Source organism: Macaca mulatta, chromosome 17 (genome assembly GCF_049350105.2).
Source record: "Macaca mulatta isolate MMU2019108-1 chromosome 17, T2T-MMU8v2.0, whole genome shotgun sequence".
In the NCBI taxonomy this organism is placed as follows: domain Eukaryota; kingdom Metazoa; phylum Chordata; class Mammalia; order Primates; family Cercopithecidae; genus Macaca; species Macaca mulatta.
Genome location: NC_133422.1, coordinates 10,895,222 through 10,909,571, shown reverse-complemented (window position 1 = coordinate 10,909,571; position 14,350 = coordinate 10,895,222).

The following is a 14,350-nucleotide window of genomic DNA, read 5'->3' as shown; positions in this document are numbered from 1 at the left end:
AGTTTTATTATGAAAGGTATTGGATTTTGTCAAATGCCTTTTCTGCACCTATCGAAATAATTATATGGTCGATTATCTTTTATTCTGTTAATATGGTATATTACATTGATTTTCATATGTTGAATCACGCTTGCATTCCTGGGATAAAATCTATTTGGTCATATTGTATAATTCTTTTTGTATGATTCAGTTTGCTAGTATTTTGTTGATAATTTTTGAATCCATATTTGTAAGAGACATTGGTTTATAGTTTTCTTGTGATGTCTTTGAGCTTGGCATCAGGATACTGGGCTCATAGAATGAGTTAGGAAATGTTCCCTCCTCTTCTTTGTTTTTTTAAAAGAGTTTGTGAAGGATTGTGTTAATTCTTCTTTCAATGTTTGATAGAATTCACCTGTGATTGCCATAGAAGCCTAGACTTTTCTTTGTTTGAAGCTTTTTTTAAAAAAACTAATAATTCAATCTCTTGATTTTCTTTTTCTTCTTGAGCCAATTTTAGTAGTTTGTATTTTTAGAAATGTGTACATTTCATCTAGATTATCTAATTTGTTGGTGTATAATTGTTCATAGTATTTCCTTATAATCCTTTTCATTTCTTTGAGATTGGTGGTGATGTTCCCTCTTTCATTCTCGATTTTAGTAATTTGAGTTTTTTTCTTTTTTCCCCTTGGTCAATCTAGGTGAAGTTTTTTCAATTTGGGTGATTTTTCAAAGGAATAACAATTCTTGGTTCTGTTGATTCTCTCTATTGATTTTCTATTCTCTATTTCATTTATTGCCACTCTAATCTTACTTCCTTTAGCTTGCTTTGGATTTAATTTGCTCCTCTTTTTAAGTATCTTAATGTGGAAAGTGAGATTATTGATTTAAGATCTTTTTTGTTAACAGGTGTTTATGCCTCTAAGCACTGCCTTCGATGCATCCTGTATGTTTCAGTGTGTCATGCTTTTGCGTTTTTGCTCTTATTTTTAGAAACTTATCTAGTGTATCACCAAATCCTCTTGTCTGTGCTTCTAGTTGCCTGTCTTCAATATCTTTTATGAAACCCTTTGGAATAGATATGTTTGGAAATTCAAATAATTTTGAACTTTTAAAGGTAATATAGCACACTAATGCCCCCAGTGGACTTGGTGGCAGCACCACATAATCAGACACATTTATATTTCTGTAGCAAAACCTACAAATATTTACTTCAAGTGAGATAAAGACTGTTACACAGCCTCAAATCAGTTCAGGTTGTTTCATTGCCAAGTGAATGTGGCTCAGCCTTATTAAAAGAAATTCAGTTGTCGGGACTTTCTGAAGTTTGGAATTGTGCATAAGGGATTGTTAATCTGTGTATCCAGAACCAAATCACTCTCCAGCTCTCCTGAGGCCACCTTGTGCAAGCCAGTGTCACCTCTCACTCAGGCTGTTGCAGAAACCTCCAGACTACTCTGTTGTTTCAGCCCTGGCCACCCTATAATCTATTAGCAACACAATACGATGAGAGTCTGTGAAAATGAAAATCATATCATGTCACAAGAAACAAGAAACAAAACCAAAAACAACAAACCAAAGCCCTTAGCCAGGCCTCTACCACCCTCTGCAATACACCTCCTGCATACCATCATGTTTCCATTCGATCTCATCTCCTCTCGACTCTCACTTCAGGGCCTTTGCACTCGCTGGTTCCTGTGCCTGCAACACTCTTCGCAGATAAATACATGGCTTGCCCCTTCATTTCTTTCAGACGTTTTTGTATATGTCACCTTACTGTGGTCATTCCTGACCAGCCTATTAGAAATAGGAAACAAATTTCCTTGCTGCCTCTCTCCCCCACTGCCTGCCTTACTGCCATAGCACCTGTTACCATCTAACATACTATTTCCTTGATTTATTTTACTTATTTTCTGCCATCCCTTCTCCATCCCTCCTCCCCACAAGACTGTAACCTCCATGAGAGCAGGATATTTTGACTATTTTTGGGTGTGCTGTATCTCCCATTCCTGGCACATGTTTCGCACACGGTAGACATTCAGTAGACATGTTGAATGAATGAATAAATGAATCAGGCCTGCTCCTTGTGATCGCAGACTAGGCAAATCTATTGCATTAGTCTCCTAGGCTGCCATAACCATCTGGGTGGCTTACACAACAGAAATCTATTTTTTGCACAGTTCTGGTGGTTGGAAGTCCAAGATCAAGGTGTCAGCAGGGTTGGTTTCTTCTGAGGCCCTTCTCCTTGGCTTGCAGACGGCAACAATGTTCTTGTCTTGCAAGTCTTCTCGCTCTTCACATGGTGGCTCCTCAGTCTGTGTATGTCCAAATTGTCTCTTCTTATAAGGACACCAGCCACAGTGCATGAGGGGCCCACTCTACTCCAGTATGACCTTTGTTTAACTAATTATATCAGCAATGACCTTATTTCCAAATAAGGTCACATTCTAGGTGCTAGGGGTTAGGACTTCAACATATGTGTTTTGGGGAGGGAAGACATAATTGAGTCTATAACATCTATGAATCATTTATGATGTGAGTGGTCAGTGAGCTGCCTTCTGTATCTGTACAAAGCAGTGATATTGATCTTCCTAAGTATTCCACATTCCGTTGATTCACTCCAAACTCCCTCCCTCCAGCCCCATGACAGTCCGGAATAGAAGGTGGAAAAGTTAGGAAAACTTGTCATTTTCATTAGAAAAGCATGTGAAATGATAGCTGAAGCAGATCAATGAGACTTCTTTTTGTATAAAAAATAGTGCACTATGGCAGTCACAGGGTTACCAAATTTTAGAGGTGGACAGGATCTTAGGTGTGAAGAGAGGTGGAAAGGCAAGTGAAATCAAGACGGTAATATTACTCCCTCCAGGAGGCTCAGAAATTCTAAGCCTTACAAGTGACACTTCAGAAAGGGCCCAGTTGCCATGTGTGTTTTTCAAAATAAGGTGATAAGCAATGGTGGTAAGGGCCACTGCCTCCCTGAGGTCCCATCCCATCCCCAGCAACATTTCTCCCTCCTCCAACACACACTATTGGGACTATTTGGGACAGGGATTACTTGCACAGTATGCATACAGGGCCCTAAATCCTGCAGAGTCCACTCACCCCGACACAAAACACCTGGTATGGAAAGTTCACTGAGAGTTCAATCGCCTGCATATCCTCTCTTTGCAAAGCAATCTCACACAGGTAAATACCATTTGAGTATCTACTGAGGCAGAGGGTCCTCAAACTGTCAAAGAGGGGAAAAGGAAAATATGAAAAGGAGACCTTCCCTATCTGAACCTGTCTTGGAGGATGCACCAAAACACAGAAGAGGGAATACCTTAATCGTATTGTTGGTGGACATGGAAAATATTTTGTTATCCTTACCAGATACGTGGATGTGGATCACTGGGGCTGTGCAGCTTCTCAGCATACCTGTTGGTTTTCTGGAATGGAAAAAGAACAGATGGACGCGAGGCAGCTCTATCTGCTATTTCTAAATAAAAATGCAAGACTAAACTTGGCCTGGATCTGGCAGTTCTGTTCAGCCTGGAGGAGGGTTACGTCTCCTTCTGAAATTACACAAGTATGTCTTGTGTGATAAAAGGACTGAAGCAAATAATACCCAGCTATAGCAACATAACTCAGGGTGAGATGAAGCCTTGGGCTTTGTTTCTCCAACTGTTGACAATAATCACTATAAAAGGAATACACGAGGAAGAGCCCAGGGTGTGGTTGGAATGGATTCCGTGGTAGTTTGTTGTCACTTTATGCAGGCCGGAGTGAACAGTATTAAAATCTGGGGGGGGCAGGGGGAGGGAGGGCTTTTTAATGTAAGTTTGTTTCAAGGATCTCTGAGGGATTACAGTGCTCTTGCAGGGTCTAAGGGCTGGGAGGGTTAGAGGTAGGGAGAAGATAAGCAGGGCCGAGGTTATATTTTTAAGAATAACCAAGTCATTGAAAAGTCAGCAAATTGTTCTCAATTACCAGACAAATGGGAGTTTTAGTAGAAGTGGGCAGAAAATAATTCCTTTCTTATTCTGCATCTGACATTGTGCTGAGTGTTTTTGTGGCTTACCTCATTTTCAGTCTTTATTACTGCTCCGGAAGGTGGATCCTCTTATCACCATTACAGATGAGGAAATGGGGGCTGTAGAACTTGGTCAGGTTGGAAGGCAGCAACACAGTCAGACCCACTCTGCTAACCTGTGACACAGCATCGTCCCGGCACCTCCTGCCACTGCTGAGCACAGGGTCCCTTGTGGACCCCCAACCAATGCCAGGGAGGGAGGCTCTGCTGGGAACTGTGGCATGTCCTCCATGCCTTGTCCTCATCCCTGGTTCCCACTATCAACGCAGGAGAGATCAGCTCCTCATTTCCCACTCTCCTCCCATCTTCACTGCCCAGCAGAAATGACAAGCCTGCGCTTAAACCCTAATTCTGCCATTACTTCTAGGAAGTTATTTCACTTCTCTGCGCTTCAGTTTCTTCATTTCTAAGTAGGGTTGATGGGAGGATTAGAGATACTGTACTGGGTTGTAGAACCCAGTAAAATGGTAGTTAATTGTCATTATCAAGAAAGTGTTCCTGGAGCACTTGCCCGGTAGGGCACAGGATGAAAGGCAGGGGCTGATTGTAAAGAGAACGATGTTATCTGTTGAGGGTGTGATGGTATCACGCCTTCACTGATTACACTGATTACCCACCCTGCTACCCCAATTCCAGGTTTTCCAGAACAATCCATTTTCTTACGCCAGTTTCACCTGCCCTTTTATGTCAATTCTGCTACACCTTAGGGATGGTAGAGTCTTTCACTGTGACAGGGCTAAACAACCCCAGTGGAGAACTGAATGAATACTTAGGGAGATCTGAGTGAGGTACACTGAAAAAGGTCCACTGATTGCACATCAAAATCCCTAAGTGCTCTGTACCGCTGATCATGGTCCATTGGAGGAAAACAGTAATCTGACTGTATTTTATTTTTATTTTTTTTTACACAGAGTCTCACTCTGTCACCTAGGCTGGAGTGCAGTGGCATGATCTTGGCTCACTACAACCTCTGTCTCCCAGGTTCAAGCGATTCTCATACCTCAGTCTCCCAAGTGGCTGGGATTACAGGTGCATGCCACCACACTCAGCTAATTTTTGTATTTTTGAGTAGAGACGGGATTTCCCTATGTTGACCAGGCTGGTCTCGAACTCCTGACCTCAAGCAATCCACCCGCTTCAGCCTCCCAAAGTGCTGGGATTACAGGCGTGAGCCACCGCGCCCAGCCCTAGCAATCTGATTTTAAAAATCCTCAGCTCTGGTGAATGATGGCTTCACACAGTCTCTTTGTCCTTGTAAAGTATTTACATTTTAAATGAGTTGTAATAAACACCAAGGAATGAATCTTTAAAGGCCACAACAGGAAGTTTTGCAGGCTGTGCATATGGGGGATTACTTTTGGATGTAAATTCTTGTTATTCTAATAGGGATTTAGCAGCCCTGGTCCAGCTTTCGGGCACCTTACTACATCAATGGCACTCTTGGTTGGAGAAAAACAGCTTACCCAGGCAGATAAGCATTCCAGACTCTAGTTGTTTGATTGTTTCCACCTGTCAGCAGCAAGTTCTTTCCCTTACGGAATGAAAATGCCCTGACTCCTTTGTAGATACAAAAGATTGTTTGATCACATTCTGCTCGCCTTTGGGGCAAACCAAGGAATGCTTGGCCTTTTCTTATCTTAACATCTTTTCTAACATTCCTTATCTCTTTCGTCTTTTGCTTGACATTTGTTGTTCCCATACTGCCCCCTAACAATATTCACAGAAAAACAAAATACAGTTTCTTAATATGATCAGTCAATTTCCTGACAGGTTGCTGGTTTTTAAAGGCCTCAGGTTCATTTTCAGCGATGACTAGTGTTTTCTTCTTCTTTCACCTCCAGGTGTTAAGCCACAGATACTCTGAAGGATAAAAGTGATGTGGGTAGGAAACACAAGACGTTTCTCCCTCCTTCTCTAATAAGAGACAAGAAAAGTCACCTGGGAAAGAAAAGTGACATAAAGAAAGTCATTGTATTTGGAGAAAACTTTTATTAAATTTCTACCCAGCGCCAAGGCCTCTCCAAAAGCAATCTTGTTTGAGCCTCCCTCAGTGAGGAAACCATCTTCATCTCCATCTTACAGGTAAGAAAACTTAACCTATAGAGGTTAAGAAGCTTGTCATCAAGAATTGGTGCAACCAATACTCAAATCCAGACTGACTTTTAAATTGGGGCTCATTAAGTTGACCTACAAGTTCCATCAACCAACCAGCAATTTTGTCCTACGATTCTTTTGGCAGATATTTTCAGGCAAATGACTTACTGGCTTATGAATCTACTGAAAACAGAATCAAAATAGTAGCATCAAACAGAAGCAATCAAAGGTCCTCCTATAGGTTTCAAACATCATTCTCACCAGAAGGTCATGAAGGAAATCCTCAGTACACATATTGGGGCCTCTCCCATCTCCTCTCCACACCATCTGGCTTACTCTGATTGCTGACTTCAGCCTTGTCCAAGGGGACTGAAAGTGCCTTGGAGGAAGAAGGTAGAAGAACAATCTTCAGCTTCCCACTCCCTTTATCCCTAGACATGAACTCTCTTCCGTCATGTGTGACTTCAGCTATGAATTGAGGGATAATTGGTTTTGTTTGAGTGTTGTGCCTGTTACTACAAGTTACAATCCAAATATTTTTCAGGAATCATGGAGAAGAATTTTCTGTTTAGGAAGGCTCAGTCAGGTGTAGTGGCTCACACCTGTAATTCCAGCACTTTGGGAGCCTGGGTAGGAGGATATAGCTTGAGCCCAGGAGTTCAAAACCAGTCTGGGCAACATCATAGCAAGACCTTGTCCCTAAAAAAAAGAAACAAATTAGCTGAGTGTGGTGGTGCATGCCTGCAACCCCAGCCACTTGGAAGCCTGAGTTAGGAGGATCACTTGAGCCCAGAAATTTGAGGCTGCAGTGAGCTATGATCATGCCACTGCACTCTAGTCTGGGCAATGGAGCAAGATCCTCTCTCTAAAATTTTTTAAAATAAGTAAATAGAAAAGTTCAACCCAAGTGAATGTATGCTTAATCTGGAAGGATGGGTGCAGCTCCATCCAGTAGACCCTTGTCAAGTAGAGCTCTAACACAGACCTGCTGATTTTTCAAGAGTAGTGGGAAGTCTCTATTTTTGTGAGAAAGTTCCAGAACTTTAAATATTACCCAGTTTCAAAACATGTTCTAAATACTATGCTTATCCATGACTGCCTTAGCTCATGCTGCCTCTTGGGACCCCGGGTTTAGGGGCCTGTCACTGTAGTGTAGTTCAGGGATGTGTCCAGGAAGGGAAAGGGTGCTTTCTTAGTCTGTTTGTGTTGCTACAAAGGAATAACTGAGGTTGTATAATTTATTACTAAAAGAGGCTTATTTGGCTCCTAGTTCTGCAGGTTGTATGTGAAGCATGGCATCAGCATCTGCTCCTGGTGAGGACCTCAAGCAGCCTTCACTCTTGGCAGAAGGCAAAGGGGAATCAGTGTGTGCGGAGATCACATGGCAAGAGAGGAAGCAAGAGAGAGGAGGAGGAAGTGCCAGGTTCTTTTGAATAGTTACATCTCACGGGAACTAACTGAATGAGAACTCACTCTTTACTGTGAGGATGGCATCACACCACTCATGAGGGCTCCTCCTCCATGACCCAAACACCTTCCATTGGGCTTTACCTCAACATTGGGGATCAAATGTCAACATGAGATTTGGAGGGGACAGATGTCCAGACTGAAGCGGGTTATCTCATCTTTCTACTTCTCCTGAGCTCTCTGACTGGCCCAAAGCCCTGACATCAAGAGGGGTTGCTCTTTCTTCCATGAGTTCTGATAGAGAATGTAAAGCCATTTCCCAATGACTCAGCTGTGTGATTTCCACATAATTTGGGGCTGCAATCTGAATCTTGGACCACCCCAGCCAGTCTATTGACAGCGACTGGAAGTAATGATGCTCTCTGTAGCGTCTTTCCACAGTGGTGAATGGCTAGCTGGGTAGGGTGGCTGGCTGGTCACTCTGGCCCTGTCCTTCCCTTCCTTCTTCAACAAACAGTAGGAAGGTAAATAGCCTTTAACTTGCAGGTCTTCTTTTGCCAGGCAGTGGGGAGGGAGGATAAGTGGTGAGCGTAATTGCTTAAGACAGCAGAGTGAGCCTGAGACTCCTGGTGAGCACTTAAAGTGTCAAAGCAATGCAATAAACCCTCCTCAAACAGCAGTTTGACACAGTCACCCTTCTTGTTATGAGCAGAGATCTGAAACTTCTAAGCAGGTGTGTCACTTTATTTTTATTTTCTTAAAGGAAGGAGAGAGCAGCTAGTTCATTTGCATGATTTCTAGCAGTTCTTTTCTGAAACAGCCAGACAGAGATACATGGTTAAATGGTTGTCATGGAAACCAGAGAGCATAGCTCTCCTCCAAGGTCTAAAGGAAGGATGATGAAAAGTTTAAGTAATCACCATGGAAACCAAGAGCAGATTCAAGGCGAGTCAGATTCCCAGCACACTAACCAGCAGGTAAGTCTTCAGAAACTGGTGCCCTGGTGGAAGGGTGATGCTGACTGTCCACTGTGGCTCATAGCATCAGGGCCAGCCCAGATGCCACCTCCACGGTCATAGGTCCAGAGCGCCCCAAGGGGTCGGCCGTGAGATGAGTGTGCTCCTCCAATGCTTAGACTTTAACTCTTAATGATTCAAGGTGGATCTTGGAGCCTCTCTCACCTGCCCTTCCTTGTCTCTTACCTCCTTGCATCCACAGTATGATGGGAATCCACGGATCTGTTGTCACAAAACAGAACCCTGTTCAGATTTGCAGGTGAGAAGATGCTTAAGGCACAGCCCTGGTTTCTCTATGGACTTGACCAAGACACATCCTCTTTCATGTTCATTAATAACAAAAATGAAGCCAGAGATTCTGGCATTAAATAAACAAAAGCACTTGAAAGCACTTCCTGACTGTAGAGCTCTCTGTGCAATTGTTGGTTTCTTGTGTCACCATTTCCCCTCCTTGCCTGAGGTAAGCCTATTTGGGAATAGGTGGCTGATCTTAAGCCAAGTTTTAAAGTCTAGGAGTATGTAAAGGAGGTGCTGTGGAAGAGCTGTCACCTGAAGCGGAGACAGAACTCTCCACAGGGAGCCACGGGAATGGGGTGAGTCACCCTCCTTGCTCCTGACAGGATTATGACCCTCCAGTAACCGATTAGGGGTGGGATTCTGATGCCATGGCACATAGTGGACACACACACACTCCTGGCAATGGCAGTGATATGTGCACAGGGAGCTGTGGGGACACACTGGGGGTGGGGAGTGGATTAGATTGTTCTCACATTGCTGTAAAGAATTACCCAAGACTGGGTAATTTATAAAGGAAAGAGGTTTAATTGACTCACAGTTCAGCATGGCTGGGGAGGCCTCAGGAAACTTACAATCATCGTGGAAGGGGAAGTAGGCACATCTTAAAAGACTGGAGAAAGAACAGAGAGCAGGGGGAGGTGACACACACTTTTAAACAAGCAGATCTCATGAGAGATGTCACTATCCTGAAAACAGCATGAGGGAAATCCACCCCTATGATCCAATCACTTCCCACCAGGCCCCTCCTCCAACATTGGGGATTACAACTGGACATGAGATTTGGGCAGAGGCACAAATCCAAACCATATCAAGGGGAATGGGGAGATATGAGACGGGCACAGGAGGAAACCCCTGATGGGCTTGTCCCTACCTCTGGCTTTCCCAGAGTGTGCTGCTTCCAACCACTGCTTTGGGAGAGAGATGGGTGTAGCTCTGAATTTTAACTTCACAAACACATTCATTCAATAAGTATTGATTGAGCATCTATTATGTGCCATACACTATTCTAAGCACTTGAGACACAGCAGTGTACAAAACAGACAAGAATCCCTGTCTTTGAGGGAAGACAGGCCATAAACAGCAAACACAATAGGTAAACAATATAGTGTATGAGAAGGCGATTAGATGAATGGATTTAAACAAGGATGGAACAAGTAAGGAGGATTGGGAATGCCAAGAGCCAGGGGGTGGGCACTTCCAATAGATAATAAAGTGAGCAGAGTCAGCCTCATTGAGAAGTCACATTTGAGCAGACTTGAAAAAGGCAAGAGAGTAAGCTTTTTGGAACCTTATACACAGAGGGGAGAAACTGTGGAAAGGCCCTAAATACATTTAAAGAGACTGGAGTGGCTGGGAGTGAGCGAGTGAGAAAGAGGTCAGAGACAAGGACAGAAAGGGAAGGACTGGGGTGAGTCACACAGGCCCTAGGAGACTCTGGCTTTTAGTTTGAGTGAGATGGGGCCCATTAGTGGATCTGGAGGGCTTGGGCCTGTAGTTTTATGGGAGCTCTATGGCTGCTGTGAGAGAATAGGCTGAAGGGGCAGGATGGAAGCAGGGAGACCAGCGAGGAGGCGCTTGCTGAAATCCAGAAAAGAGAAGATCATGATTCTTACTAGATGGTAGCAGTGGTGCTGGAGAGAAGAGGGCAGGTGCCAGGCATACTATGACTGTGGAACCAACAGTAGAACGCAGGTTGTAAGAGAGAAGAAAAAGGTGGCCACTAGATTTTTGGCCTGAGCAACTGCAAGGATGGATTTAGCCCCACCTGAGATGGGGAAGATGGTGACAGGTTTGAGGGAGAAGATCTGGGTTTGGGGTTTGGACTTCATTTTGACGTCCATTATCTGTCCAAGTGCAGGTAACCATGTGCAAGCCGAGATCATTGGAAACACCAGGCTGAGATTCAGGGAGAGACCTGGGCTAGAGATATAAATTTGGAGCTGACAGATACCAATGATACTGGGAGGTATCAGCAAGACAGTGATGGAAGCAAGACAGCAAGACATGGAAGCAGAGATGAATGAGGACTGAACTCTGGGGGCTCCAACATCAAGTCAGGGAGATGTGGAGGGATGAGGAAGGGAGACAGAGAAGCAGCAACCAGGGGAGAGAAGGAAAACCAAGACAGGTTGGGGTTTTGAACCCAAGAGAGAGAAGCATATGAAGAAAGCCTGGGTGATTAAGGGCTTCAAATGCTGATAGCAGATGAGATGAAGATTGGTAGGTGGATTTAGCAACAGGAGGGGCACTGTTGACTCTTATGAGAGTAGTTTTGGTGGCATTGTGGGGACACAGAGTAGGTTGAAGGAGTTCCTAGAGAGAATGTGGGGAGAGGAATTGGGAAGGGTGAGTCTAGGCAACTTTTGCTAGGAGTTTCACTCCAAAGGCTTTCTGAGCTTCAGTATTTTATCTTAGCATCATGTCTGGCACATGGTAAATACTCAACAAAAAGTCACTAGAGTGATGTTGATCTGGGCATGAATCCTTTCTACAGTCTGATTGTCTAGCTCTCAAGAGAGACTTGTTTAATGAAATCATAGTAGTTTAGAGCTATAAGCAATTATAGTGGCCTCAGGTTTCTGTGATATGAGAAGGAAGAAGAGATGGACAGAACCCTTTCTTTAGAATAAGGAGTCTGCATCTGAGTTGGAAGGGTCCTGAGAGCTCATACCCAATTGTCTGATTGAGCCAGAGGGGAAACTGAAGCCTAACATCACAGCTCTGTTAGTGGCTGAGCTGGGGCTAGAGTTAAGACTTTCTTGTTCTGGAGTCATTGCTTTTGATGTGTCCTAACAAATACTAGATTTTGAGCTGCTTCAGCTTAGGATTCAATTCCATTATATTTCTGGAAAACCGAATTTCTTAGTTCCAAGAAAGCCTAATGAACGTTTCCAAGAATCTTTTTGACCACTGAGTATCTCTTTCTAACACTTTGGTGACTTAAATGTCAGTGAATCAGAACTTTATAAAGGATGCTTTCCTTGAAAGATAATGTGATGTGCACTCCTAGGCCATAAACCAGAGAGCTGGAGGGGGCTCGGAGCAGACTTCTAGCAAGAAAGCAGCAAGGTGATATTCCACGGAAGGCTGACACCTTGGGCACGAGTCATTACAGATCCTCCATGATGTTCAGATATTCAGCGGCAAATGGGACTAGATTTTAAAAGGTAAAAGAAGGAGAAAACTAGGATTTCAGCCTTCTCAAAGGCTCAGAAATTCTCAGGCACCACTAGGCTGGAAGGCATCAAAAAAGAAATGGCTGGCGTCATTGTGTGGGTGGCTGACTGCTGAGTCGCTTAAAATGGTGTTAACTATTTTGTGCATTACAAATGCAACACTTGGTGAGTTCAAACCAGGCCCTTAAAGTCCAGGGGTGGGGCTGGTGAGTGGAGCTGGGAGGAGGAGGAGAGGAGGGAGAAAGGTAACTAAAAGATAGTTACAGTTAGGAAAAAAGGGAAGATAATCCCAGTGAATGAAATATCTGGAGAAGATCTCCAGCAAGAGTGACCCAAGTCATTACCATCCTCTCCATGATGAATACACAACCCTGACCTTCTCTGCCTCCTCGCCAGTGGGTGGGCCTGACCGGGCAGCAGGCAGGACCATCTATGTTTGGGCTCTTCAGGGATTCCTGTCTTCTGTTGCTGCTGCTGCTGCTGTTTCTGCTTTTGCTCAGGTAGGCAGGGAACCCAACCAAAGGCAACTCAGGCAGCTTTCTCAGGTTACACCTTCTCAATGCCCTAGGGATGAATAATAACATTTCCTTTTCCTGGGATCAGAGATTTATTCTGCTCCAGGGTCAGAATCTCCCTTTGATACTAGGCTGTCCCAGTATAAGTCCCAGAACCTGAAGGGCTTTAACAGCCCAAGTCTAGGGGAATGCAGGTGGGATCCTGGCTTTGGGGGTCAGAAAAACTGGAGTCGAGTCCCCATTCCTCCTCTTTCAGCTAAGTGACCTGGTGGGCAAATTTATCTGGGCTTCAGTTTCCTCGTCTGTAAAATGGTGATGGGCACAATTCATACCCCATGGGATACCATGAAGACCAAATCATGTAACGCATGTGAGTAGTCCTTGACCTTGGCTGCAAATGGAAGTCACTGGGAAGTGACTAAAAAATACAGATACCTGGGCTTTACCCCCTTGAATAACAGTTTTGGCTCTTGGCTGTGTATTAGAATCACTGCCAGGGCTTTTAAAAATCTCAGTGTCCAGGCCAATTAGGTCAGAATCTCTGAGCATAAAACCCAGGGAATGAGATGTTGTGAAGTCCCCCAGATAATTCCAGTGGGCACCCAAGACTGAGAGCCACTGATAAACATGAAAATTACTTAAAACTAGTAAGCCAAACACGTAAAGAATCATCATCAGTATCAACTGAAAATTAAATGTGATATAATAGTGACACTGGCTATCTGGATGGGGCTTTCCAGTATACCCTCAAAAGCTTGACAGTATGAATATGAAGTTTAATACAATAAGTGTGAAAAATTAAGAAGGTCTTCAAGAGACAAATTGTTAGGAAACATCATGGTAGATTATTGTGATTAAAGAACGCCTCATGCACACACGAGTCACCCACAGGTCTTCTCAAAGGTACACTCTGATTCAGCAGTTCTGGGGTGGGGCCTGAGGCCCTGCCTTTCTAACACATGCCCAAGTGATGCCCTTGCCGTGGGCCCCAGGGTTAAATGCACAGGCTCTGGAGACAGATGGGGTTCATGTGCCCAGCCTTCCATAGCTGAGTTGTGTGACTCAGGGTACCATTCTCCATATCTTCTGTCATCAGTGAACCTCCCCTCCCTGTCCCCGTTTGTGGAGACAGCACCCCCTCCTGTACTGTAATCCCGTGGCTCGGATAGGCACCGCCTAATATGACTGCCCTCGCTCTTCTGGGTTAGTTGAATCGTCCTTGTCCCTGAGCCAAACTGGTCCAATAGGACCCTTCCTGCGGTGGTTGAGGATCAAGAGCATCAGCCAGTCCCTGTGCAGTTCAGCAGGGCAAAGGCTCATGGCCCTCTGAGGGGAGTGGCATGCAGAGGGAATTGGGTGAGGTAAAAACAGAGATGAAGCAGCACTGGACTCCCTGTCCCGTGGAGCTGTTTTCCCGCCCATCCTGTGTTATATAAGCCATCCAAAAAATTCTCCTTTTTGTTCAAGTCAGTTTGAGCTGTGTTTCTCTCAATGCAGTGGTGGGGGGCGGGGGAAGTCCCCAAGAAATGCTTTAACTATTCTGTGTTTAGTTTTCTTACCTGTGAGATGGAGTGTATAGTAAGTGGGATGTAAATCATAAGGTTGTTATGGAGATTAAATAAAGTAATACACGTAAGGCACTTTGAACGGTGCCTGCCCTTAAGTAAGCATTCCAGTTAGGAAGATCCAGGGCTGGCCAGAGGTCTGCATCCATTTCAGGGATTCCTGGGATCCAAGGAATGGTCCATCGTAAAGGCATTAGATTCCTGGTTCAAATTTGGATCAGTCTGA